We start from the raw sequence: 27,151 nt of genomic DNA, 5'->3' as shown, positions 1-27,151 counted from the left end.
AAATTTTGTTGTCTTAAAGTCCATTTTATCTGATATTAGTTAGGCTGCCTCAGTTCTCTTTTGATTATTTTCATGCATAATTTTTCCTGCATCCTTTCACTTTTAACCTATTTGTGCTTTTGGATATAAAGTGAGTTTTTAATATAAATAGGATGGATAAAAAAACAAAGTTCTATTGTATAGCACAGGGAACTATATATATATCTGTATCCATTTAACCATATATATATATATGGATAAACTATAATGGAAAATAATATGAAAAGATATACATATATATTTATATATGAATCAGTATGCTGTACAACAGCAATTAACACAACATTGTAAATCAACTATACTTCCATAAAAAATACACCTACTTTTATCTGGAATACTCTTTGCCTCAGAGTCTATTTCTTTTAATATTGATGTAACTACACCAAACTTTTACTGCTTACAGGGTATACATTTTCTCCCCTTTTAATTAGCCTTACTATTTTAAATATTTCTTTTGTTGGAATAAAGTTAACCTTGTTTGTCTGAATTGTAATAATATTTGCTTTTTAATTGGAGTGTTTAGAACATTGCCATTTCATGTTCTTAATACAGTTGGGTTTAAATCATGTCACCTTACTATTTATTCTCTATTTGATCTCTTCTTCTTTCTGTTTTGTCTTTCTCTATTTTGGAATATAGAAACTTTTTGATTCCATTTTTCCTTCTATTCTTTTTTTCGGATATATTTCTTTTTATTTTAACTCTACTGAGAGTTAATGTTCTACCACTTCATCTAAAATATAAGAATCTTATATGCTATCATTTTCATTTATTCTTCCCTATTCATTGTGCTATTATTTTCATATTTCTCTGTCTATGTACATCTGTCTGAGAGCTATCTATCTCCATCACCATCATCACCATCATTGCCATTCTCTCTTCTACATAAGTTATAAACTTCACAAAGCAGTGCTACTATTTTTCCTCTGAATAGTCAGTTGTCTATTACAAAGCCAAAGAGAAGGAAAAGGGAATCTTTTAAAATGTATTCACATGTTTACCATTTCCAGTACTCTTCATTTCTTCCCCAAAGTCTGAGTTGCCAACTGATTTAATTACCCTGATGAGATGGCTGGATGGCATCACTGACTCGATGGACGTGAGTTTGGGTGAACTCCTGGAGCTGGTGATGGACAGGGAGGCCTGGTGTGCTGCGATTCATGGGGTCGCAAAGAGTCGGACACGACTGAGTGACTGAACTGAACTGAACTGAACTGCCTAAAAAACTTTTTTAAAGCATTTCTTTTTTTGTAATGTAGGTCTCCTAACAATGAATTTTCTATGCTTTTATCTGAAAGTATATTTATTGCACTCTTATTTTTGAAGGACATTTTTGCCAGATATATCAATATCTAGTTTGACAGATATTAACTCTGGATTGATAGTTTTTATCTTTCAAGGTCTTAAAGACATAGCCTCTATTTTTTCTTATCTGCATGTTTTCTGATGAGATTACTTATCAGCTATATAATTACTATTTTCATGTATTGTATTTTTCTCTACTTTTTAGATACATCTTTTACATAGTGTTTTGACTATGAGCTGCCTGTGTATGGCTTTCTTATATTTATATTTATGGTGGGATCTCCTGAGCTTCTTGGATCTCTCAGCTGGTACTTTTCCTCAAACTTGGAAAATATTCTTTCAAATATTTCTCTCCTCCTCTCTTATCCTTCTAGAGTGCCAGTAACATCTGTTTTAGACTACTTAATATTGTTCTACAGTAGCTGAGGCTCAGTTCATTTTTTAAAGTGTTTTGGCTGCTTCTGTTCTTCAAACTGGGTAATTTCTGCTGATCTGTCTTCAAGTTTCCTGGCTTTCTTCTGCCACTTCCATTCTGATTTTAAGACCATCCAGAGAATATTTCATTTCAGTTATGGAACTTTTCAGCTCCAGGCTTTCCATTTGATTCTCTTTTATGATTTGTATTTGAAGGTCCCCATTTTTAATTCTCCATGGTTTTTTTTTTCCCTTTAAGTTCTTTAACACTATATGCCTGTTTAAGTGTCCTTGGCTGTCAATGATAAATTCTAAATAGCTCAGATCTGTCTCTATTTTCTACTTAATTTGGGGTTACTTTCCTCCGTGCTTTTTTTGTTTCTTTTGCGTTGCTTTTTGCACATGTAGGAACTGCTTATTGCATTGATATTTTGGATAATTTGGATTTCGCTATCTTCTTTTAAGTAGTATTGATGTTTGCTCTGGCAATTGGTTAAACTACTGGTGGATTCTCTTGATTTTTGTTAGGTTTTATTTTATTTTACTTTTTGTTATGCTGCATCTATGTTGATTTTTGTCTTCAGTCTTAGGATGTGGCCCTTACTTTAGAATGTGGTTCTTCCATTGCATAGACTTTCTCATTTCTCAGTTTTATGCCTGAGGTGTTCAGTGGGAGCCTTCTCACTCTCCCTGGGCCAGAACTCCCTACATGGTGTGACTTCTGATGTCTAGCCATCAGCCTTCATCACTAGCTCTCAACTAGCCTTGCAGAGTCTTGTTCTGCACCTGCATAGCACCTCTCAATAGGATCTTCAGGGAATCCCAACAGAAGTTTCTGGTTCTTAGCTTGTAAACAGCCCCTCTACCTCAGTGCCCTGCCTGGAAAACCTGGAGGAATTCAGGCTAATGAAGGGCCCAAGGGAAAAAGTTGAGTAAAAGAGAACACTGTTCTCCTTGTGTTCCTTACCATGTCCAGCTATGATGAGGACCTTAGGGCAACTTGCCTAATTTCTCCTTGCTTCAGTTTCATCTGCAAAATGGGAATGATAGCAGTAACAACAGATAGGGTTATATTGAGGATTAAATGAGATAATACATGTAAAGTACTTAGAGCAGTGCTTAGCATGTAGTGGGTACTATGTAAGAATTATCTGCTCTTTTCCTCCTGGCCCCACAGAGCTCCTTTATGGCTCAAGGACACAGTGGCAGACCCTAGAATTCAAGGCTTCATGGTGAAAGAGGAATATTCTAGGCCATTTTCCTGAACTGCATGAAAAGATCTTTGGATTATCCATAGATCAGGAAGGCAATCACACTCTAGAAGAATCCACTCTAGAGAATAGATTCCTCCTAGGCACCAGCTAGGTTTTTTTGGAGTCACCATTTGCAAATCTTTCCTCATTGCCACTGCCTCTGTGAAACCCGCTATGATTCTACAGACTCAGGGATTACTTAGGGTGGAATTACAGGGTTTACTTGAGGCATGTAGGTACTTTAGGGGTACTTGGCAACCACTGCAGTCTCAAGAAATTCCTCCTCTTGAGATACTGCTGCTGCTGCTGCTGCTAAGTTGCTTCAGTTGTGTCCGACTCTGTGCCACTACTGATGTCCAATCCATTTCTTGCTGAAAATTCGTGTTTTTTAAAACCTGAAATTTTGTAAAGGCAACAGAAAGTTTCCCTGTGAATAACTGACCCTCCCAATGAGGGCTGTCAGCTACCCATCTCTTCTAATGGGGATAGTGTAGGAGCTTCTGTCTGAATCCTCTCTGGATGCTTCTTGTTGACTCATGTTCTGGATCCATGTCCAGGCTTGTATGGACAGGCCTGACCTGTGCCGCCCCTCAGTTCCTGAAATACACCCATGGCTTGTCTCCATTTCTTTCAGAACCACATGAGAACATTGTCTTTTCTGAAGCCAAAGTCAGACAAATTTGTGGCAATTTTACCAACATTCTGCCCAAAGCTGATCAAAATTAGACCTCCATTCCTTAGGCTTCATTAACTGGGTGTCCATGCCTGGATCTTTGTTTCTGTCTGTGCTCAGATGACCACTAGTTCCAATGACCCTGAGTGGAGTTCTCTAGTCAAAAAAGGTCTGGGAACTATAGGCTAAAAAGAATGAAACAGGATTCTTTATTGCAGGGTTCTTCTTACTCGGCTCACTTGCATTGTGACTCTTTTGTACGTGACTCTTCCGTAGTGTTTTGTCGTGTGTCCAGATCTTCAGTGAGCATCTTCTCGTGGGATTAGTGCCCTGCCCAGCCCACTTGGAGAAATGCTGGATTTGAGTCACAAGAACCATAGTTGACCTTGGGGGAATGCTAATGACTACTGTGTATGTGTATATTCCTGTTTAGCCCTTTTATTTTCAGTAAATGGTTCTCTGTTGGTTCCTAAAGTGCTTGGAGGGCAAGGAATACTCAGTAGTCTTAGGATTTTTTGTTCTATAGCACTGAGGCCAGGCCTGCATAACAGAAGTGGATACCAACATTCGGCAGAAAAAAAGGGACACAAACAGCCACGCTTTACCTCCTGCTTTAAGCAGTCTCATCATGCTGAGCTTGGGAGTGATTCCCCACCTGAGGGAAATGAGAACTGGGAGGCCGGCGGAAGCCATTGCATTCAACACTTTCACTTGGAAAATGGGGAAACTGAGGCCCAGGAAGGAGATGCTTGTACTAGGCTGGGCGGAATCGAGACCCTTTGAATGTCCGAGTGTGTGTTAGTCACTTGGTCATGTCCAACTCTTTGCAACCCCATGGACTGTAGCCCACCAGGCTCCTCTCTCCATGGGATTCTCCAGGCAAGAATAATGGGGTGAGTTGCCATTTCCTTCTCCAGGGGGTCGTCCTGACCCAGGGATTTAACCTGGGTCTCCCACATTGCGGGCAGATTCTTTACTGTTCGAGCCACCAGGGAAGCCCGGATATAATGTCCAGGTAAGACCTGGGCATTAGCAATTTTTAAATCTCCCCAGTTACCCCCTGTGCTTCAGAGGTCATCGACATGCCCTGAAACCTAGGGGTTCATAGAGATATTTCAGAGGTGCTGTGTGATGGCATAGGGCAGGGGGATCCTCAGACCTTCTTGTTTCTCCTTTCTCAAAGTAGCTCTGCTTGCATATCTTTATTTGTTGCTTCCCTATAAAATATCATTAGAGGGAAAGCCCTTATTGTGCTTCCCCAAGTCAACCCCACCCACTTCACTGATGGGGAAGGAGTGACCAGCTCAACTTCATGGAAGCCTTTGACACAACCTGAATTTAAACCCCATCTCCTGACTGTGTTCCCTTCCCCCCCGCTGCCACCACCCAGGCTCTGCAATCACCTCTTGCCCTCAAATTCTTTTCTTTTTAAATGATTTAGCACCCCCACAAAGTCATCCTCAAGCCTCCTCATGCTTCCTTGTAATCCCACTGGCAGAGTCATGCTCTCCTGTGGACCAGATTCTTTGTTTGGGGTTCTGCAGATTAATCAAGGATGGCCGGGGGTCATGGGGCACTTTGGGTATAGAGATTATGTTGAGGGCTGTGAGTTGGGGTAGGGGGAGCAGCTGACATCGAATTAGCCTTCATTTTAAGTTTTGATGCAGCAATTATGACTTCTGAATAGCAGTGGTTGTTACTGAGGATGGTCGCCTAAGCAGTGCACATAATTATTATAATTACTGTGTACCTAATGATGCCTAATAAGGAGCAACACCACACAGAGGCGCGGTGGCTGCTCAGCCTGGTGGTCTGGGCTCTGGAGGGGGAGCAGCTGGGGTTCTGTGCCTGCGTGGGGCTTTAACAGGGATGCCGGGCTGCCTGTCTGCTGGAGACCAGAGTTGCAGAGTGTGCGCGAAGAGAAAACTCCCAGAAAGAATGTGCTGGCATCAGCTTAGAGGCAACCAGTGTGGATGTGGCTGAACAGAAGCCACCCTTCTTCAGCCATTGAATTCACGGTCTTATGGTCATGCTAATTCCCAGTCCTCAGGGAATCTGCTTAGGGAAGGCAGACATGAATGGCACTTCATTGACTGGATGTGTGTGTGTGTGTGTATTTATTTTAAAAAATCACTAATTTTACTAGAAGAGTGTGTGCCAAGCAATGTCCATTCTTCACCTCATTTTAGTCTTGCAACAGACCCATTTCACAGATTGGGAAACCGAGGCCCTATGATCATCCCAATGGCAAACACAGTTGCCATTTATTAAGCACTGTAATATCTGCAGTCACTATACTTGGATTAGCTCACCTTGAAAATGAAAGTCAAAGTTGCTCAGTTGTGTCCAACTCTTTGTGACCCCATGGACCATACAGTCCATGGAATTTTCCAGGCCAGAATACTGGAGTGGGTAGCCATTCCCTTCTCCAGGGCATCGACCCAACCCAGGGATCAAATCCAAGTCTCCCACACTGCAGGCAAATTCTTTACTATCTGAGCCACCAGGGAAGCCCTATCTCACCTTATCTCCACAATAATCCCATTATATATGTTTTATTATCATTGTTTCTTATTTCTTCCCATAATACAGATGAGAAACTGAGGCATGGGGAGGGAAAATGATTTTCCCAAGGTCATACAGCTGTTCATGTCAAAGCTGAGATTTGGACCCAAGCAGCCTAACGTCTTTTTCTCTTCCTTAACTAACATGTTTTAAATAATGAGAACATGCCAGGCACAGACCAAGCAGATTACACTGTAGTTGGGAAAGACAAAACTGTCAACCTCCACGTGTCTAAGGGGCCACAGGGACCAAGGCTTCAGTGACAGTTTGAACAAAGATTTTAAAAATGAGTAAGAATCCACCTGCCAGAGGACCTATTGTATATAGCGCGTGGAACTCTGCCCAGTGTTGTATGGCAGCCTGATGATGGGAGGGGAGTTTGGGGGAGAATGGATAAATGTATATGTATGGCTGCGTCCCTTCGCTGTTCACCTGAAACTGTCACAGCATTGTTTGTTAATCAATACAAAATAAAAAGTTTTTTTAAGTTAAAAAAAGACAAAACAAAATCAAATTTGCAAATAAATATATAATATTTAGGATATATTCAGGATAGTAGGGCAAGGGGATGAATAGGTAAAGCTTCTATCTTGAAATTTATTTATTATTATTTTGAAATTTATTTATTTGGTTGCACCAAATCTTAGTTGCCACACACAGGCTCTTTAGTTGAGGCCATATAGGATTTAGTTCCCTGACAGGGATCAAACCAAGGCCCCTATATTGGGAGTACAGTGTCTTAGCCACTGGACCCCCAGGGAAGTCCCAGGAAGAGTTCTATCTTAAGGAGGATAGACAGTGAGGACCTCATTAATCATGTCAAATTTGAGAAGAGACTTGAATGTAGCGAGAGGAGAAGCCACATAGATATTTCAGGGAACGGTGGTTTAAGTAAACACAAGAGCCAGTGCAAAGGCCCTGAGGCAGGAGCACATGTAGCGTACTCAAAAGGCCAGAGTATGAACCAGACTGAGTGAGAGGGAGAGAGTTGCAAGGAAAGATCAGAGAAGTGGTAAGAAGTCAGATCCTATAAAGTCTTACAGATGAGGTTAAGGTCGTGGCATTTTATTCTAAATGTATGGGAAGCCCTAGGAGGGTTTTGAGCAGAGGTGGGAATTGGCCTTACATTGGTTTTATTTGGTTGCTGTGTATGGGGAAAACGGACTGTGAAGGTCCCAGAGATGACTGACTCAGACCAAGAGGAAAGCAGTGGCAGTGGTCAGCTTGATTCTCCATATGTTTTGAAGGACTGATGTGATGACAGTCTGGGTGTGCGGTGAGAGAGAATAGGCATGGCCATTGATGAGTCCTGGCAGTCTTAGTCTGGGTTAGGAGATCCTGAGAGCAGGATTCCAGAGCGAGGAAGTTATTTGAGAAGTGCTTCCAGGAAGCACCCACGGGGAGAGAGCTGAGTTGAGAAGGGAACACAGCCAATAAAGATGCCGAAACGCGAAATTACCACTGTGGGCTTTGCTGTTGTTGTTTAGTTGTGATGTCATGTCTGACTCTTTGTGACCCCATGGACCTCCTGCCAGCCTCCTCCATCCATGGATCCTCAGCTTATTTTGGCTGGGGACTCGGGGGGAATCAGGGGCACACATCTGAGACACAACGGGTGAGGGGCTGAGTCCCCATCCGTCACACTGTGTGCTGTCCCCCAGAGTCATAGGACTTTGTAGCAAGCAAGCAGCTTCAGGTGTAGAGGCTAGTGCCCAGGGATGGGGTGGAGTGAGGCACTGTCTGCTCAGTTGCACCAGGTTTTCAGCCGGACAATTGGATAAATGGCCATGCCATCTCCTGAGACACGAACTTGTGGTTTAGACAAAATGCTGTGCACGGGACCTCAGGCTTTATTTGGACCAAGAGTCAGCAAACTCCAGCCTGTGGGCCAAATTCTGCCCTCTTGCATGATGGTATTTAAAGCTTTCCTGGAACCCAGCCACGCTCCTTTGTTTCCTTGCCGTTTATGGCTGCTTTTCGTGCAATGGCAGAGTTGAGCACTGGGATGTAGGCCGTGTAGCCCTCGAAGCCAAAAACACTATCTGGTCCTTTACAGGAAAAGTTTGTCGACTTCAGATTTAGAGGCGAAGAGAAAAACCACATTCTAGTCTAGCTTCCTTTGGAATCCAGACGCAGGGAGTAAGGCACTTGGAGGACCAGTGATTGCAGAGACCACCTCTGCCTCCAGGGCTGCGTGGCGGGTCAGCTGCTTCGTGTGTGAAAATTGCCCGCCTCTCCATAGACTGAGAACCTCCGACGACGCGCAGAGAAGTTTGCAGGGTTTGTCTTTCCCTCGTTTCTGCCTGACCTTGGCTTTGAACACCTGGATCAGAAGAACGCTGCTTTCTCTGGATCTTCATTAACATTTTCCCAGGCCACTACGCTCTGACCCCCAGGTGGTCCATTCTGATATCCGATCCCTTGGAGAGGAATTCTGATTGGCTCACACTGGGCCGCACCCTCTTCCAGTCCAATCAATGATGGCGGAGGCGGAGCCTCTTGGTAGGTAGGAGTTGGGCGGTAGGAAGGTAGCCGCGGGGTTTTCATCAGGTTCTTCCGAGTTCTCCGCCCTATTGAGCTTATCAACTCTCCGCCTGGCACTTTCACTGTGCTTAGCACAAACTAGATCCTTTATAAAATCCGTAATTCAGATAATCCGAGGTCTGGGCTCTATTTCTCCACCTACCAGCTGGGTGACCTTGGCAAAGCACCTGATTTTTCTCAGCCTCAGTTTCTTCATCTGGTTGGTTGTAAGGACAACGAACGACACCTCAGGAAGAGGTATCGTGTCCCATCAGGGTTGTGAATAAAGCTCAAGCCCTCACGGACTGGGCAGTCAGAAGGAGATACTGACATCTGGTGCTGTCCTGTTTACACCATTCGTCCCGGGGTCTCTCTGCCCTCTCATCCCAGGACCTCTGGCCCTGCCCCGTTTCCCTCTCTTTCCCTCTCCAGTCCACACTCTGAGCTGCTGTGGGCTGGGACCCGGCCTCCGGGTAATGGGACATTGTCCCTGCCTGGCGGGAACAAGGCGAGCTCAGCTGGCCTTGGTCAATTACTTCGTTCAAATCTGCAGGGACTCGAGGGTGCTCTGACAAGGGGCGGGATGCGCGAGATCCCATTTCTGGCGCAGACACAGCTCCAGGGGCCCGAGGCTGTAAAAACCGGCCGGCAGCCCAGCTGTGAGGTGTGCGATCCTGAGAACTGAATTCCCTACGTTCTCACTCGCTGAAGGAGAACAGGTGTTTCCTGAAAGCAGGGTTTCTCGCTCTCGGCCCTGATGGACATTTCGAAGCTGATCGGTCATTGCCGGTAGCATCCTGTGCGCTGAGCGGTGAATGGCACCCTCCCTGGCCGCCACACACTAGATAGAGTAGTGACGTCACCACCCCTCCACTCGTGACAAACAAAAATGTCTCCAGACAGAGCGAAATGCTCCCCCCAGCCTGGGGCTGGGAGCGGGTGGTGGGGTGCAAAATCAACCCAGTTGAGAACTACTGCCTTAGAGGATGGCACTTGGAGTGGTTTCCCGGAACAGATCCCATCAGACAGCCAGGAAGCACAGTCGGGCAAGGCTGCTGGAGGGAATGAGAAAGAGGAGGGCTTAGACCTGGCCAAAGAAGGTCCCTCCAGTGTGCAGAGATGAGCACCCTGGGGAAGTGATAAGGGACAGTCATTGTGAATGCCCCAGCAGGCTGCATGGGAGGTGATGTGGAAGCGGGCTAGCCCCAGGAGTGGGCTGCATTAGGAAGTAGAGCAGAGGGGACATTCCAGGTGATGGAGAAAGCCTGAGCAAAGGCCCTGGGGCATGAAATGCGTGTGGGACAGTGTGAAGACAAGCCTGGGCCCTGTTAGTGGAGGGAATGGACATAACAATAAAAGCAACACACAGCTGCCTTGTTTTTGAGGGCTGACCACATGCCACGTGTTTCCTAAGCCCTCTACTTGCCATCTCATTTAATCCTCAAGAATTCCCTCTGAGATTTGACTACTATTCTCCTCTTACAGGTAAGGAAACCAAGGCTCTGGATGTTGTAGGGTGTGCCAAGGCCACACAGCCCACAAAGGCAGTATCAAATGTCAAGGCCAGGCTGCTGACCATCTGGCCTCACTCAGCCCTGCTCTTCTCTGCCCTCAGAGGTGGGTGGGAGTGAACCCCAAAGGCTTCTCAGAACTCCTCAAACATAGGGCTAGTCCACCATGTGAATGAATGAGCACGTGAATAAATGAATGAGTGAACAGAAATCACTTTCCCACCAGACTTCTGGCTCCACCTACCATCCGCAGGCCTCTCCCTGGATACCCTTTAGCTTTGGGGACATCTGTGGCGTCTTGATGTTGGCCCTTGCTTGGAGGGTGATCCAGCATGAGTGCTCCATGAGAAGTGGTCACCTTTTCCTCCCTGGCCAGGGCAGGGGGCAATGTTTGAAGAAGAGAGAGAGAAACAGCTAGACACCAGGTAGAACTTCCAAGTACTATTAAACACCGGAGGCCCTGAATGAGGAGCTAGATACCTGTGGGGCGAGAATCCGGGGTACGGAGCCAGGGAGAGCTTTGTCATATCCCCCTACCACTTCTGCCCCTCGCTGGGCCCAGTTCCTGGCCTCAGGATGGCCCCTGACGCAAGCCAAGAGGGTCCTCTAGTCTCCCCTCCCACAATTCTGTCCATTTTCTCCTGATTTATTCAGCTGTGCCCTGTATGCTCAGCCACTTGGGTGCAAAGTGATTTCAGCTTACATGCACTGTACTCTCACTTACCTCTCCTGGAAATTTCAACGTGGAGCCTCATTCGGGTCTCTGGGGAACTTTCTGATTCAAATTCCATTTGATTCAAATTCTGAGAGTGTGTCTTGGCAGGGCCCTAGCTTGCCGTCCTCGTTATGCTCAGAAGTCAGGAACAGTGGGAGGCGGGGGTAGGGAGCCCCAGAGGTCTCATTTGGGGACAGATGCTGCCGCAGGCCTCTGCCATGTGCCAGGCTTCTTATTACAGGCCACATGGGAGCTCTCGCCCGTGGTCTCTCCAGGCAGGGTCATACATTTGGCAGCATCTTGGAGCTCAGCCTCTGTGGGCCCCATCTGTCCTCAGTTTCCCTATCTTCAAAACGGAAATTACAGTAGCGTCTCAGGATGAAGAGATCCTTTAATGTGTTTTCCAAGTTGCAGTGCACTGTCTGTATCTTTAGGAGTTTTACTGTGGCCACACGCTATCTGTGGGCTTCCCTGTGGCTCAGATGGTAAAGAAACCATCTGCAATGTGGGAGACCTGGATTTGATCCCTGGCTTGGGAAGATCCCCTGAAGGAGAGCATGGCAACCCACTTTAGTATGGTTGCCTGGAGAATCCCCGTGGACAGAGGAGCCTGACAGGCTACAGTCCACGGGGCTGCAAAGAGTCAGACACAACTGAGTGACTAAGCACAGCACGCATGCTACCTGTACTGTATTTATTTCTGATGGGTTGTTATTTATAAAAACTATTTTTTAATAAAAATTATTCGTCTGGCCTTTGGACAGCAAAGAGATCAAACCAGTCAATCCTAAAGGAAATCAACTCTGAATATTCATTGGAAGGACTGATGCTGAAGCTGAAGCTCCAATACTTTGGCCACCTGATGCAAAGAGCCGACTCAGTGGAAAAGACCCTGGTGCTGGGAAAGACTGAGGGCAGGAGTAGAAGGGGATGACAAGGGGATGAGATGACTGGATGGCATCACTGACCCAATGGACATGAGGACAGCCTCCAAAGGGACATAAGGATGCCTAGAAACTTGAGAGCAATGGAGCCATTAGTGGCGAAGGAGATAATCCTCTGCATGGCCCCATTTTACTTACATCTAATTTTGTCTTCATAATCACACTCTAAAGTGAACATTATCAACCAGTCCTTGAGGTGGAGAAACCAAGTCTCGCAGTCAAGTGAGCCATTCAGCAGCACACAGCTGCTCCATGTTGGAGCCAGGACTCAAGCACAGGTGTCCTGACTCCCAATCTTATGTTCATTCCATAAGATGAAGCTGCAATGGGTGTGGGTGGGGTGGGGTGGCAGGAAGAAGGTTGCCTCCTAGCATTTGCCAGTAGGCTTTTTCTAGTCCCTCGGCACAGACTGCATCCATATCAAGACACAGATGTTCCTAGGTCAGAAATTGTCCTCTTTTCTTTCCCTGAGTAACTCAGAACCAAACTGTGGGGTCATCTCTCACATCCCTCTGATGCATCAGCAAATCTCTCAGCCCCACCTCTTGCCACCTGCTCCACTGCTGTCCCTAGTATTTCTCCTGGTTGGCTGAGCAGACCCTCGCTGGTGTCCCTGCCTCTCCAGAGGCCTTCCCAGGACTACCAGCTTGATCAACAAAGGACCAAAGTTCCTTTCTGCATCCTGCAAGCATCCACATCTGGGGCCTCAGGCATGTCAGGTATGGTTTCCTTTTCTTCTTTTTCTTTATTAAATAACAAATGCATTGCAGTGCTCTTTACACTGTGCTGAAATGGAATTCATAGATAACATAACCTAGCTATACACATCATTTAAATAAATCCATATAAGCCATATAATGTCCTAAGTATACTCTAGAGGTGAATTAAAAGGCAACTAATTTATAATAAAATAACAATTACCTCAGAACATAAATATTCCAGCCCAACTCTCCTGCAAGACGCAGTGAAGGCGTCAGAGCCTGCAGCAGACGTAGGCAGACCTTCCATGAATGCAGCCCTGTCGACACAGACTGATGCTGTGCCGGTGATTCAGGCTCTACAAGCAGTCTGGCGTTCAGTGATGTGTGTATGTGTTCAGTCGATCAGTTGTGTCTTTGTGACCCCATGGACTGTAGCCCGCCAGGCTCCTCTGTCCATGGAATTTTCCAGGCAAGAATACTGGAGTGGGTTGCCATTTCCTCCTCCAGGGGATCTTCCCGACCCACATCGAACCAACGTCCCTTGGGTCTGTTGCACTGGCAGGCAGATTCTTTACCACTAAAGCCACCTGGGAGGCCCCATTCAGTGATGAGGTTCCCATAAAGAGGATCAATTCCTGATAAAGCTCCCAACAGAAGAGAGTATAACTTCCCCTTGATTTACACACAAACAACAATCCTAGAAAGTTCAGTGTTAAATAATGCTGTGCCAAAGATAAAAACCTTTGATATTAAATACGAAATCAAGTGAGAGTCTAGGCGCCAAGCATTATACCTAAGTTTTTCACCTGCCTTGATGTTTAGTGGATAAACTCTTTGTGTGAAAAGCTGTCCACACTTTGCAAGGGGATCTGGCATGCAGGTCCTTACCTACTAAATGCTGATAACATACTCTAATCTTTGTGACGAGCAAAAACATCCCTGTATGATTTTAACCTCCCCACTACCATCCGTAATCAGGCTACCCTGGGTTCTTCTCCAGCTTCCTTCTCTGCCATGTCCCTCCTTACCTACTGTACTCCAGCCACACTGGCCTTGTACTCTGAGTGAGGAATGCTCTGGGTGGGTGGAATGGCTAGTGCAAAGGTCCTGAGGTAGGATTGTATCTGGCGCGGCTCCCAAACAGTAAAGAGACCAGTGTGGCCAGAGCAGGATGAGTGAAGTAAGAGATGAAAGCAGAGACAATGGGGGCTTGAATTAGGACCTTTGAGATCATTAAAAGGACCAACATTTAAAATAAAAAATGGTGGCTTCTTTCGTTATGTCAGGAGATTTGGCAAAACTGGGTCTCCATGCTTCCCTATCTGCTTAGCAACCTTTGGCCAGCTTTGGTCCTTATTGGAGGAAACTTTGCTCTTCAATTTACCGCAAGCCCCACCTGTCCCTATTGCCCCACACCGCCCCCTGCTTTGCTCAAGAATGTTGCCTGTCTGCCCCTATAGGCACTTGAGTATGTAACCCTGGTGAGGAGAGGGTGCTAGGAAATACAGTGCGGGTGGGGATGAAAGGAGAAAGTAGTTGCCCCTTCCTGGCTCTGGAGAAAACAGCCTCAGCCTCCAGAGAGGCTGAGGGGAGGTCTCCTCTACACTGTAGCTCTGTGCTCCACTCCCAGGCCGCCTGCTGAGAAGGCGTCTCAGCAGGGGAGGCCAAGGCAGGGGCACCCCTGAGGATGTCTTGAGGAAATAGTGAAAATATTTTCCCAGGGAAAGCCAACACTGCTATTTGTTTTCGTTGCTTAAATTATATGTGTTATTTATTTTTTAAGTGGTCTGTCATTATTGGTGAATGGGGAAGGCACCCGACCTCACAATACAACCAAAATTTTAGATATTGTAAATGTAGTTATTAAAGCTCTTCATCTTTGGGGAAGGCACCCTATGTGAAGCCCTCAGGGGCTAGGATTCTGGTTAATGGGTAATTACAGCCCACGAGGAGGGGGTGGCCTAGGTCTTGGGAAGCAGACAGGGTGGGACTTTTCAGATCCTCTGTGTCAAGGCTCTTGGATCCATGTGTATATTCATTCAAAAGTATGTACTGGGGGTCTGCTTTGTATGAGGTGCAATTCTGCAAGCTGAGAAAAAAGCAATGAATGATGATATTAACATGAACAATAAAAACCATCTCTGTGCACTGTTCCGAGTGTTCTACATGTTACCTCCTTTGATCATCCCAATAGTCCTGTGAGGTCAAGTTATCCCCATTTTACAGATGTGGAAACTGAGGCACAGGGAGAAACAAGAGACCCGGGCTTCCTTGATAAGGGAGACAGACAACAAATGGGAAACTTCAGTGTTGTAAAAAAGCGGAGCAAAGCCAGGCGATGGAGAAGGCCCTGGAGAGGTTAGATGGTCAGCCAAGTCCTCGGTGAGATGGTGGTGGTGAAAAGGAGCCAACCCCAGAAAGATTTTGGGGAGAGAAGAGCAAGTGCCAAGGCCCTGATGTGGAAATAGCCATGTGGTGAGTAAAGGAACAGAAAGAAGGAGGCTGGAACAGAGGGGGAGTGTGTGGTTTTGCTGAGGAAACCGAATGCCCTCTGGCCCTGGACTTTCCAATGGCCTAGGGACAGTTATGTGCTGGGGCCCCCCAGCTGCCTAGGCCAGAGGTAGGGGGATGGGTGGAGGCAAGTGGAAAGAACACCTGGGTATTTGAATTGTCCCTCACATGTGGGGGGCTGATCAAGGAGGTGCTTCAGCTGGGTTCATTTTTTTAAACTTTATTTTACTGAAGTATAGTTGATTTACAGTGTTGTGTTAATTTCTGCTGTATAGCAAAGTGATTTCAGTTATACATATGTTTACATTCTTTTTCATATTCTTTTCCATTATGGTTTATCACAGGATATTGAATATAGTGATGGCTTCCCAGGTGGTGCAGAGGTAAAAATCCGCTGACCAATGCAAGAGATACAGGAGATGTGGGTTCAGTCCCTGGGTTGGGAAGATCCCCTGGAGAAGGAAATGGCCACTCACTCCTGCATTCTTACCTGGGAGATCCCATGGACAGAGGAGCCTGGCGGGCTACCGTCCACGGGGCCACAGAGAGTAGGACAGGACGGAGTGACTGACCACACATTGACTGTATTTCTGAGTGCTATACAGTAGGACCTTGTTTATCCATTCTGTAAATGATGGTTTGCATCTGCCAATCACAGACTCCCAGTGCTTCCCTTCTAGGTGCCCTCTCACCCCCGCCCCGGTCTGGGTTTCTAAAGTAGAGTTGAAGGACATCTCCCCTTGCCCCCAATCTTCCCCACTTAGGAATTTCTTGCAGTTCTTATTACATATACAGATTCTTGGGTTCACTGTATCCTCTTAAGGCCACATGTCTCGACCTAGAGCCCAGGAGCCTACAGGGTGACCTAGAGGATTCTGGAGCACATGGTAATTTGAGAGCTGGGGAGCCAAGAATTCCTGACTAGAGACCAAGTATCCAGGGAGGAGGGAGGTGAGACTCTCCCTCTGGAACCTCAGAGCTGCTCAGGGCTTCCAGCTATGAGGTGCCCCTGCTGAGAGGGGCCTTTCACACGCTGGGCAGAGGGGCTCCTTACCACATGACTGGTGAGCCGGTATTGATGGTGGTTTTAGTCCAGGGCCAAGGAGCTGGAGTGGGGACACTCTGAGCTGAAGGTACCACCTGCAAGGCTCAGTCACCAGAGAGGAGCTGACTTCAGTGCCTGTGAGCTCAGTTGCTTCAATTGTGTCCAACTCTTTGCAACCCTGTGAACCATAACCCACCAGGTTCCTCTGTCCATGGGATTCTCCAGGTAAGAATACTGGAGTGGGTTGCCAGGCCCTCCTTCAGGGGATCTTCTTTCCTGACCCACAGATCAAACCTGCATCTCTTATGTCTCCTGCATTAGCAGGCACCTGGCAAGCCCCGGCTTCAGTGCAGAGACCCCTAAGCGCGAAACAGGACCAAAGGGCCCCAGTTCCAGGAAGTTTAGTTCAAGACAGTGAAGAATCTTGCAACAGCTAGAGATGTGGACTTCAGGGCCTCGCAGACCAGGGTGTCATCTTAGCTCTAGACTGTCAGATCTTGAACCAGAGATTAGCCTCCTGCTGCCTAAGCTTTCTCATCCATAAAATGGGGACAATGATAGCAGCCTCTCATGAATATGAAATGAGTTAATACATAGACATTGCTACACTGCACACAGCAAGCATTCAATAAATGCCAGCTGCAGTTGGCCTTATGTTCTTACAACTATAAATGGAAGGGCTTGCCTTCGTAGGCTGATCTACCTCCTGTGATGATGCAGGTGGTCTGTAATGCTCCCTGTTGATCTGAGGGGCATCTAGAAGACCCTTCCACCTGAAAGTGAGGTTTCCGTCTGCCTGCTACTGTCATGGGTCAAAATGGTGGTGGCTTTGCCTTCCAGTTATGGCCTTTCTCTGGGGAGTCTCCTAGGGAACTGGGAGGATAAACAGGGAGACCCAGTATTTAGGCTCAGCTTGGCCATGCTGGGCTCTCTCACCATCTGGTTGCCATTTGTCATCAGAGTGCTTTCCCCCATCACTGGAATATCACCGAGTTATCCAGAATTCTCAGGCCTTTGAGGAAGTGTGCCATGCAGCTCAGTAGCATGGCTTGAATCAGGTGAGAATCTTTTTCTGGAGGGCTCAGCATCTGGAGACTGTAAGCTCCTCAATCCATAAACACCCCTGGCAAGCACTTCTGGTTCATTCTGAGACTGTGTTCTGTTTGAGGAGAGCCTGTTAGACACTGAGATGGCAGGACAGGGTCTGATAATGATGAAGGTAAAGATGAAGACAAGGAGGAGAAAGGGAAAAGAGAAAATGATGAAGAGGATGACCATAATTACTATTACATCTCTAGTTTCTGGGCACTCACAGTGTGTCAGAGACCCATAGAATGCTCCACACCCATGATCCTAGTCAACCTCTGCAGTAATCCTACAAGGCAGGGACTATCACCTCCACTTTATTTAGAAAGGCACTGAGGCCTATAGAGTTGAAGCTCCATTTTCAAGGCTACCAGAAAAACACTAGGCAGAGCCAGGATTAGAACTTAGTTCTGGGTGTCCGTGCTTTTAATCACTGAGCACTGCTGTCTGGATGCAGCCGTCCCAGTGACCTTGGTCCACTGGGCAGTTGAGACTGACTCCTTGAGAAAGAAGGACGAGTGTGGGGCACCAGCTTGATGCCAACTGAGTGAGCCCAAGACAGGGAGCCCTGGAGGGCTGTGGAGCACGAAAGGAGAGACTTGGCCGTACAGGCTGCCTCTAAGGAAAGATCTCCTTCCTCCCCTAGATCGGACTGGACCACTCCTTTGGCGTCTTACACTCCCTTGGTATTGCCAGACAAGGCAGCGATAACCACTTGATTTCAACGGAAATCATTTGTTTTTTCCTCCTTCCCAACTGGCCTCTCCCCTGAGACCCAGGTGTTAATGAAATCAAACAAAATGAAAATGGGTAAATTATTGCAAAGCTATGAACACCTCCGCAGGGCCACGCCTCACTAGTTTCCAATACCACCTCATCCGGGAGGCTGCCGGAGAAGCCGAAGCAATTTTGTCCCATGGGCGAGGTGCTGGAAGGGAGGAACAAAAAAGACAAGACATTGCAATCAGGAGGTCGCTGACCCAGGCTTTTGTGTAATTATAGAATTTCATTTCGGGCCAACTGGACTGACGGCTGAGCTTGTTGGCAAATTAGTGGAAAAAAATAAAGCAATTTTTAGCATCCTTGAAAGAGTCGCCACCCCAGTGGGGTGTCAGGGGCCCAGGGTGAGAGAGGAAGGGGACGGATGGAGAAGAGATCCAAGATTGGAAGCAGCCAGTCAATAGGATTTTACAAGGCTGATACATTTTAATCTAAGACCTGGAGTACGTGCCCAGCACTCTCCCAAGGGAATGGGCCTTGCTACCTTTGGGGTTTGTCTTCAGAACTGAAAATGCTGAGACGAGAGGCTGCCCGTTTCACCCAGAATTAGGGTGGGTAGAGGTTAGTTCCAAATAGTGCCCAGATTAATCTGACTCACATTCTTGGCTTTGCCTCACTTTTTTCTTTCCTCGTAACATAGGGAGCAAGAACATTCACCTCATAAAGTTGTAACAGCCCAGTCTATCATAGATGGGAAAGTGCTCTGCCCATTAAAATGAAATCTGGTACTGCTTGCTATTACATTTTCCAAGCTTTTACTCTGAAAATTGCTTTTAATTATTTGCAAACATATCTAGCATTGAGTGTAACTCTTCACCCTCATCACACATTACCTTTATTATGCTTTGCCGTATCTGCTCCTGTACCAATCATCTAAGTGTCTTGTTGGCAGTCTTTTTTATTTTTTAAAACTTTTTATTTTGTTATGGAGTATAGCTGATTAGCAATGTTGAGATAGTTTCAGGTGAACAGCAAAGGAACTCAGCCATACATACACATGTATCATGTATCCATTCTCCTCCTCCAAGAGAGCTTCCCTGATGGCTCTGTGGTGAAAAATACACCTGTCAGTGCAGGAGACCAGATTCAGATTCAATCTCTGGGTAGGGAAGATCCCCTGGTAAAGGAAATGGCAACCTACTCCAGCATTCTTGCTGGGAAATCCCATGGATGGAGGAGTTGGAGGGCCACAGTCCATGGGGTCGTAAAGAGTCAAGCACAACTTAGCGACTAAACAACAGCAATTCTCCCCCAAACTCGCCTCCCATCCAAGCTGCCGCATAACACTGAGCAGAGTTCCATGTGCTATAAAGTAGGTCGTTGTTGGTTATCCATTTTAAATATAGCAGTGAGTACCTGTCCCTCCCAAACTCCCTAACTATCCCTTCCTTCTGTCCTTCACCCTGGCAACCATAAGTTTGTTTCCTAAGTCTTTGACAGTCTTCTTTAGATCATCTTATTTTAAACATTTTTTACTTAAATTCCTCAGCTAAATTTATGCCAAGCCAAACATCCATGAACTCAGAGATTTTTATGGGCTAGTAGTATATTTTCTAAAACAGATGACAAGAAATATCTATTATCATTAAACATACTGTTCGTGAAATTTCAAATCCACATGATGATGCTTCCTAGACTAGTGGTGCTGAAGGACTAGTTTCTCTTCTTCCTTGGGTGGAGGCACGGTCACTTTGGTGGAGGCATGGTCCACTTCACGAGGCGACCATGCAGTTCCCTCCACACACTCCTTGCCACCAGAACAGGTTTTATCTTTTTTATAAAAATGAGTCCACAGATCAGGAACTTGGATATTGTGTCATTTCCAAAGTTATTGACAATTCCAATAAAATTTTCTCAATATTTACCTTCAGTTTCTATACTTGACATCAATCAATAAGAAAGAGTTCATGGCCCTGCAGTGATTGTTGGCTACATTTGGAGCAGCCCAGGTGTGCAAATACTGGTACGTACTGATCTTGGGGAGAGAGGGTCCAAAGAAGAATCAGCAGATTCGGTCATCAGGGACTTAGAATTTCTCAGCCTTAGTTTATCTGTCTATAAAATGGGTCAAACTGATGTGGCTCCCAAACTGATGACCTTCCTTCTCCTGCACCAAAGAATTTATTCATCCTGGGAACATCCCTCCTCTGGGCCCATTACAGGGGATGAAAAGAAACATCACAGGAAGACCAGAGTATTAAACAAATGAAGGCAAAATTCAAGAGATAACTCTTCTTCTGTGCCCCCTGCAGTGGAAGCACGGAGTCTTAACTAGTGAACTGCCAGGGAACTCCTCCTTGCAGGGTTATTAATTCGTCTGTCTTAGAAGGAAAGTTCTTAAGGATCAGAGCGTGGATGAAACTTTCTTGAAGACATCTAGCCGGGTGGTGGTGGACCCAGGACACAAACCCAGAGGCGCATGACTCCAAAGCGCTGTGGCTGTGACTGGATCAGTCCACTCGGGAAGTGGGATCCTCACTCCCCGCCTCCCCCTCGTGAACCAGCTGGAGGGTGGGGTAAACAGCAAAGCTGAAAGAGGCACCAGCAAGGGGTCTGCATTCACCTCAGCGCATGCAGGGTTTCCCACTAACACCTGCTGGTGAGCCAGGCGGGTGAGTGCTTGACAGATGCGGTTCTTGACGATCCCAGGAAAGTCTAGAAAGAACTGGGCATGTGTCTGAAGTTTAGAAAAGACCGGGGAGAAAATTGCAGCTGAGTTTGTCTGTTCTCTAGGAGGGGCAGTGCCTGAAAATCTGGGAGCAGGAAGGTCCTCTGTTGTTAGGCCACTGACGATTTGATCACAAGTAGCAGCTCTGAAAGTGCCCAAAAGAAGTAGGGGCATAAGAGAAGTTATCAGAGAGTGTCTCTACCTTCCAGAAACTAGGAGCAAGGAGAAGCCATAGAGTGGTTAGAGAGTATTCTAAGAGGTATATGCAGGAGTAATATAAAATGTTATGAAATCCTAGACACAACTGGCATTGTAAAGAGAGAGAGACTGGAAGTTGGAGTAATCTGGGAGGGCTTTCTGGGGGAGGTGAAACTTAATCAGGACCTTAGAGGAGAGAGTATGTTAGCCAAGACTCTGAGCTGTAAAGTTCAAAAATCTCATTAAAGCAAAATTTTTAAAAAAAAAAAAAGGGTGGTGGAGGGGGTTCATATAATCCAGAAGCTCAGAGTAAAGCATATGGACCCAGGTGCTCCAGCAATGTGGTCTGAGCTCTGTTTCTATCTGTCCATTTCTCAGCTTTGCATCCCTCTGGGTTGATATCATTGCTTAGCAGCTGCCCACATGGGGCTGGAAAGGTGCCCCTGGGAGCTCCAGGTTGCAAGACCCTTGTACTTGAGTCTGGAAATGTCCCCATGGGATTTAATTTATGGAGGTGACTCAGTGACGACATGAAGAGGTCTTTGCCACTGAAGATGTTTATTACTTACAATTCCCAAGAACAGGAGCCTGCCTCACCACACAGCCACAGAGCAAAGCACTATTTGGATTGGGAGTCAGAAAGAGTCGGGGGCAAGTCCAGGCCAGAACTTTTACTGGGGTTTTTCAGGAAAGGTAGGGCAGGGAAACGGTTTGAGACTGGCTAGTCTGACCTTGTGGTGTGGGAATGGTCCCTGGTTTCTGGGATTTGGCCCTGGGTTGTTTTAGGGCAAGGATAATGTTGCCTTGGTGGGTGAGAGTTAGATGAAGGAGGTGGTTGGAGGGTATGGGGTTGGGATTGGTTGGGTGTATATTGCAGTACATGTCCACAGGTGAGTTGTTTATTATCTCTAGGAATTATCCAGCCTTGGGAGGGACAGGCCCTCCACAGTCAACGAGGCCAGATGTATTCAATGCCAAAATATCAAGAGTACAGAAAATAAGCAATATGGTTAATACGGTTGGCCTTATAATGAATGGATGCCAAATAGTCAAGTATAGAATCTAACAAAACATAGTTGGGAGCAGCTCCTTTTCAAATATTTAAAAATACTTTAAAACAATTTTAAAGGTTTCAATCCATTTATAGTTATTACAAAATATTGGCTATATTCTGTGTGTTATACAATACATTCCCATAGCCTGTCTTACACACAATATTTTGTGCCCGCCACTCCCCAATCCCTGTATTGCCCCTCTTTCTTCTCCACATTGGCAACCACTAGTTTGTTCTTTGTGAGTGGAGCAGTTTTTTCTTGATAACAAATGAGGCTGGGAGTAGCCCTCTAGCCAAGATGAATAGGAGCTGGTGGATAAATACCCCAACTCCCCTGCCCTCAGGTGTGTGTCCCATACAGTGGCAGCTTGCTCACTGCGATCTCTGAACTGGCTTCCTTCTGATCCTTCTGTCGGTCCCCCCTTCCCCTCCCAGTGCTTCCTGGGTTCATCTCTTTAACTGCTTGAGCTCAAATTTTTAGCACGGGGTGGCTTATGGGAGAAACCCAGCCCAAGACACATGCCCCTAAACTCCCAGGGTGGTTTTCATCTCATTCCAGGGAGCAGGGGGTTGGGGTAGGGTCCGCAGACTCCACGACTCAGCCAGCAGCCAGCCGGCGGCATCAGGCCAGCCCCTACACCTGGTCTCTTGTGCACACTCTGTGGCTTGGGGAATGGTAGGTCTTCCACGTCTCATTCCTTTTCTTCCCTCCTCATGAGTCAGAGCACTCTCTGCTCAGAGCGACAATTCTCAGAGCTGACAGTTTCCTCACTTCTCCATGTTCCTCTCAAACGTTTCCTCATCTCTTATAGACTGGAGTGGGTGATGGGCGATACTCATAGGACTTATTAAGTCACCTCATAACGAGTCTGAAGACTCTAGAAGAAGAGCATCCTGCTACTCTGCTATAGATTATGGAGGTCCTGATCACCTAGTGTGTGATAGCTTAGCTCTGGGGCTTCAGTTAGGGAGAAAAGTCCCCTTTGCCAGCTTGTTTCAAGGTATAGCTGATGTTTCTTTGACCATAATGGCCTGAAACTAGAAATCAACTACAGGAAAAGAGGTGAGAAAAAAATGATTACATGGAGACTGAAAAACATGCCACTAAAAAACCGATGAGTCAATGAGGCAATCAAAAAAATACTTGAGACAAATGGCAATGAAAACACAACCGTACAAAATCTCTGGGATGCAGCAAAAGCAGTTCTTAGAGGAAAGTTCATAGTGATGCACGTTTTCCTCAAAAAACAAGGAAAAATCTCAAATAAACAGCCTAACCTACCACCCACTGGGTGGACTCCAGGAGTTGGTGATGGACAGGGAGGCCTGGTGTGCTGCGGTTCATGGGGTTGCAAAGAGTTGGACATGACTGAGTGACTGAACTGAACTGAACCGACCACCTAAAAGAACTAGAAAGGGAAAAACAAATGCAAGAAGAGATAAGAAAGCCTTCTTCAGTGATCAATGCAAAGTAATAGAGGAAAAGAACAGAATGGGAAAGACTAGAGATCTCTTCAAGAAAATTAGAGATACCAAGGGAACATTTCATGCAAAGATGGGCTCCATAAAGGACAGAAATGGTCTGGACCTAACAGAAGCAGAAGATATTAAGAAGAGGTGGCAAGAATACACAGAAGAACTGTACAAAAAAGATCTTCACAACCCAGATAATCATGATGATGTGATCACTAATCTAGAGCCAGACATCCTGGAATGTGAAGTCAAGTGGGCCTTAGAAAGCATCACTACGAAAAAAGCTAGTGGAGGTGATGGAATTCCAGTTGAGCTCTTTCAAATCCTGAAAGATGATGCTGTGGAAGAGCTGCACTCAGTATGCCAGCAAATTTGGAAAACTCAGCAGTGGCCACAGGACTGGAAAAGGTCAGTTTTCATTCCAATCCTAAAGAAAGGCAATGCCAAAGAATGCTCAAACTACCACACAATTGCACTCATCTCACATGCTAGTAAAGTAATGCTCAAAATTCTCCAAGCCAGGCTTCAGCAATACATGAACTGTGAACTTCCTGATGTTCAAGCTGGTTTTAGAAAAGGCAGAGGAAACAGAGATCAAATTGCCAACATCTGCTGGATCATCAAAAAAGCAAGAGAGTTCCAGAAAAACATCTATTTCTGCTTTATTGACTATGCCAAAGCCTTTGACTGTGTGGATCACAATAAACTTTGGAAAATTCTGAGAGAGATGGGAATACCAGATCACCTGACCTGCCTCTTGAGAAATCTGTATGCAGGTCAGGAAGCAGCAGTTAGAACTGGACATGGAACAACAGACTGGTTCCAAATTGGGAAAGGAGTACGTCAAGGCTGTATGTTGTCACCTTGCTTATTTAACTTCTATGCAGAGTACATCATGAGAAACGCTGGACTGGAAGAAACATAAGCTGGAATCAAGACTGCTGGGAGAAATATCAATAACCTCAGATATGCAGATGACACCACCCTTATGGCAGAAAGTGAAGAGGAACTAGAAAGCTTCTTGATGAAAGTGAAAGAGGAGAGTGAAAAAGTTGGCTTAAAGCTCAACATTCAGAAAACTAAGATCATGGCATCTGGTCCCATCACTTCATGGGAAATAGATGGGGAAACAGTGGAAACAGTGTCAGATTTTATTTTTTGGGGCTCCAAAATCACTGCAGATGGTGACTGCAGCCATGAAATTAAAAGACACTTACTCCTTGGAAGAAAAGTTATGACCAACCTAGATGGCATGTTCAATAGCAGAGACATTACTTTGCCGACTAAGGTCCGTCTAGTCAAGGCTATGGTTTTTCCAGTGGTCATGTATGGATGTGAGAGTTGGACTGTGAAGAAGGCTGAGCGCCGAAGAATTGATGCTTTTGAACTGTGGTGTTGGAGAAGACTCTTGAGAGTCCCTTGGACTGCAAGGAGATCCAACCAGTCCATTCTGAAGGAGATCAGCCCTGGGATTTCTTTGAATGGAATGATGCTAACGTTGAAACTCTAGTACTTTGGCCACCTCATGCGAAGAGTTGACTCATTGGAAAAGACTCTGATGCTTGGAGGGATTGAGGACAGGAGGAGAAGGGGAGGACAGAGGATGAGATGGCTGGATGGCATCACTGACTCGATGGATGTGAGTCTGAGTGAACTCTGGGAGATGGTGATGGACAGGGAGGCCTGGCATGCTGCGATTCACGGGACTGCAAAGAGTTGGACACGACTGAGCAACTGAACTGAACTGACTGAAAGTCAGCAGAAGGAAGGAAATAATAAAAATCAGAGAGGAAATAAATAAAATAAAGATGAGAAAAAACAATAGAAAAATATCAATAAAACCAAGAGCTGGTTCTTTGAAAGGGTAAACAAAGTTGACAAACCAAAGTGTAACTGACGGACCTACAACTTCCATATAACCTGGCAGTCCCACCACTGGTGTGTTCCCAAAAGAAATGTGATCACGTGTTTGCCAGAAGACATACACATGGATGTCCTTGGCAGCACTATTCCAAAAATAGCACAAAACTGGAAAGAAACCAACATCCATAAACAGTGGGGGAAAAAAGGTAACTACCTTGTGATACAAGCATATAGTGGAATACTACACAGCAACGAGAACCAGTAAACTACAAACTCACTTGACAACATGGATGAAATTCAAACTCACAGACAGTGTTGAACCAAAGAAGGTTCAACAAATGCAAGGGGAAACTGACTGCGTGATTCCAGTTGTGCAATGCCCAAGACCAGACCACATTAACCCGTGGTGTAGAAGTCAGGCTCATGCTAGTCTCTGAAAGGGGTGGTGCAGGGCCTGGAACCGGCTACTAGGGGGGCTCCTTGGAGAGCTGGTTGTGTTCTCTTTCTTGATCTGGAGGCTGGGTGGCTGAGTGTGTTCATGTCATGAAAAGTAATCTCTTTCTACCTTCAGGATTTATGTCCCTCTATTATGTATGATTGGAGAAGGCAATGGCACCCCATTCCAGTACTCTTGCCTGGAAAATCCCATGGACGGAGGAGCCTGGTAGGCTGCAGTTTGCGGGGTCGCTAAGAGTCGGACACGACTGAGCAACTTCACTTTCACTTTTCACTTTCACGCATTGGAGAAGGAAATGGCAACCCACTGCAGTGTTCTTGCCTGGAGAATCCCAGGGACGGGGGAGCCTGGTGGGCTGCTGTCTATGGGGTCGCACAGAGTTGGACATGACTGAAGCGACTTAGCAGCAGCAGCAGCAGCATTATGTATGATACACCTCAATTTCTCTGTAAATGTGATGACACTATCGCAGTAGAAATCTGCTGAGGATGTGCTGAGCTTGATAAAGAAGGAAAGAGTTCACATTCTGAAGGAGCTCCCTGAATTAGCCTGCGTTTACTAGCAGGAGTCACCTGGGATACAATTTCTGGTTGTCCGATAGAGGGGATCGGAACAGAAGACTGAGTAAGCAAGAATTCATCAAATTGGGGCACTTTCTTGGAACACAGGGTTTAACACCCTGGCAAAGGCTCCAGCATATGGGGCAAACTCAATGCCAAGAGGGCTTTTAGAAACCTAGAGATGGCAATGGCCCAACCTCAGATATGCAGATGATACCAGCCTTATGGCAGAAAGTGAAGAGGAACTAAAGAGCCTCTTGATGAAAGTGAAAGAGGAGAGCGAAAAAGTTGGCTTAAAGCTCGACATTCAGAAAACTAAGATCATGGCATCTGGTCCCATCCCTTCATGGGAAATAGATGGGGAAACAGTGGAAACAGTGTCAGATCTTATTTTTTTGTGCTCCAAAATCACTGCAGATGGTGACTGCAGCCATGAAATTAAAAGACGCTTACTCCTTGGAAGGAAAGTTATGACCAACCTAGATAGCATATTCAAAAGCAGAAACATTACTTTGTCAACAAAGTTCTGTCTAGTCAAGGCTATGGTTTTTCCAGTGGTCATGTATGATGTGAGAGTTGGACTGTGAAGAAGGCTGAGCACTGAAGAATTGATGCTTTTGAACTGTGGTGTTGGAGAAGACTCTTGAGAGTCCCTTGGACTGCAAGGAGATCCAACCAGTCCATTCTAAAGGAGATCAGTCCTGGGTGTTCTTTGGAAGGACTGATGCTAAAGCTGAAACTCTAGTACTTTGGCCACCTCATGCGAAGAGTTGACTCATTGGAAAAGACTCTGATGCTGGGAGGGATTGGGGG

Source organism: Oryx dammah, unplaced genomic scaffold (genome assembly GCF_014754425.2).
Source record: "Oryx dammah isolate SB20612 unplaced genomic scaffold, SCBI_Odam_1.1 HiC_scaffold_13, whole genome shotgun sequence".
Classification (NCBI taxonomy): Eukaryota; Metazoa; Chordata; class Mammalia; order Artiodactyla; family Bovidae; genus Oryx; species Oryx dammah.
This window is presented reverse-complemented; position numbering follows the sequence as displayed.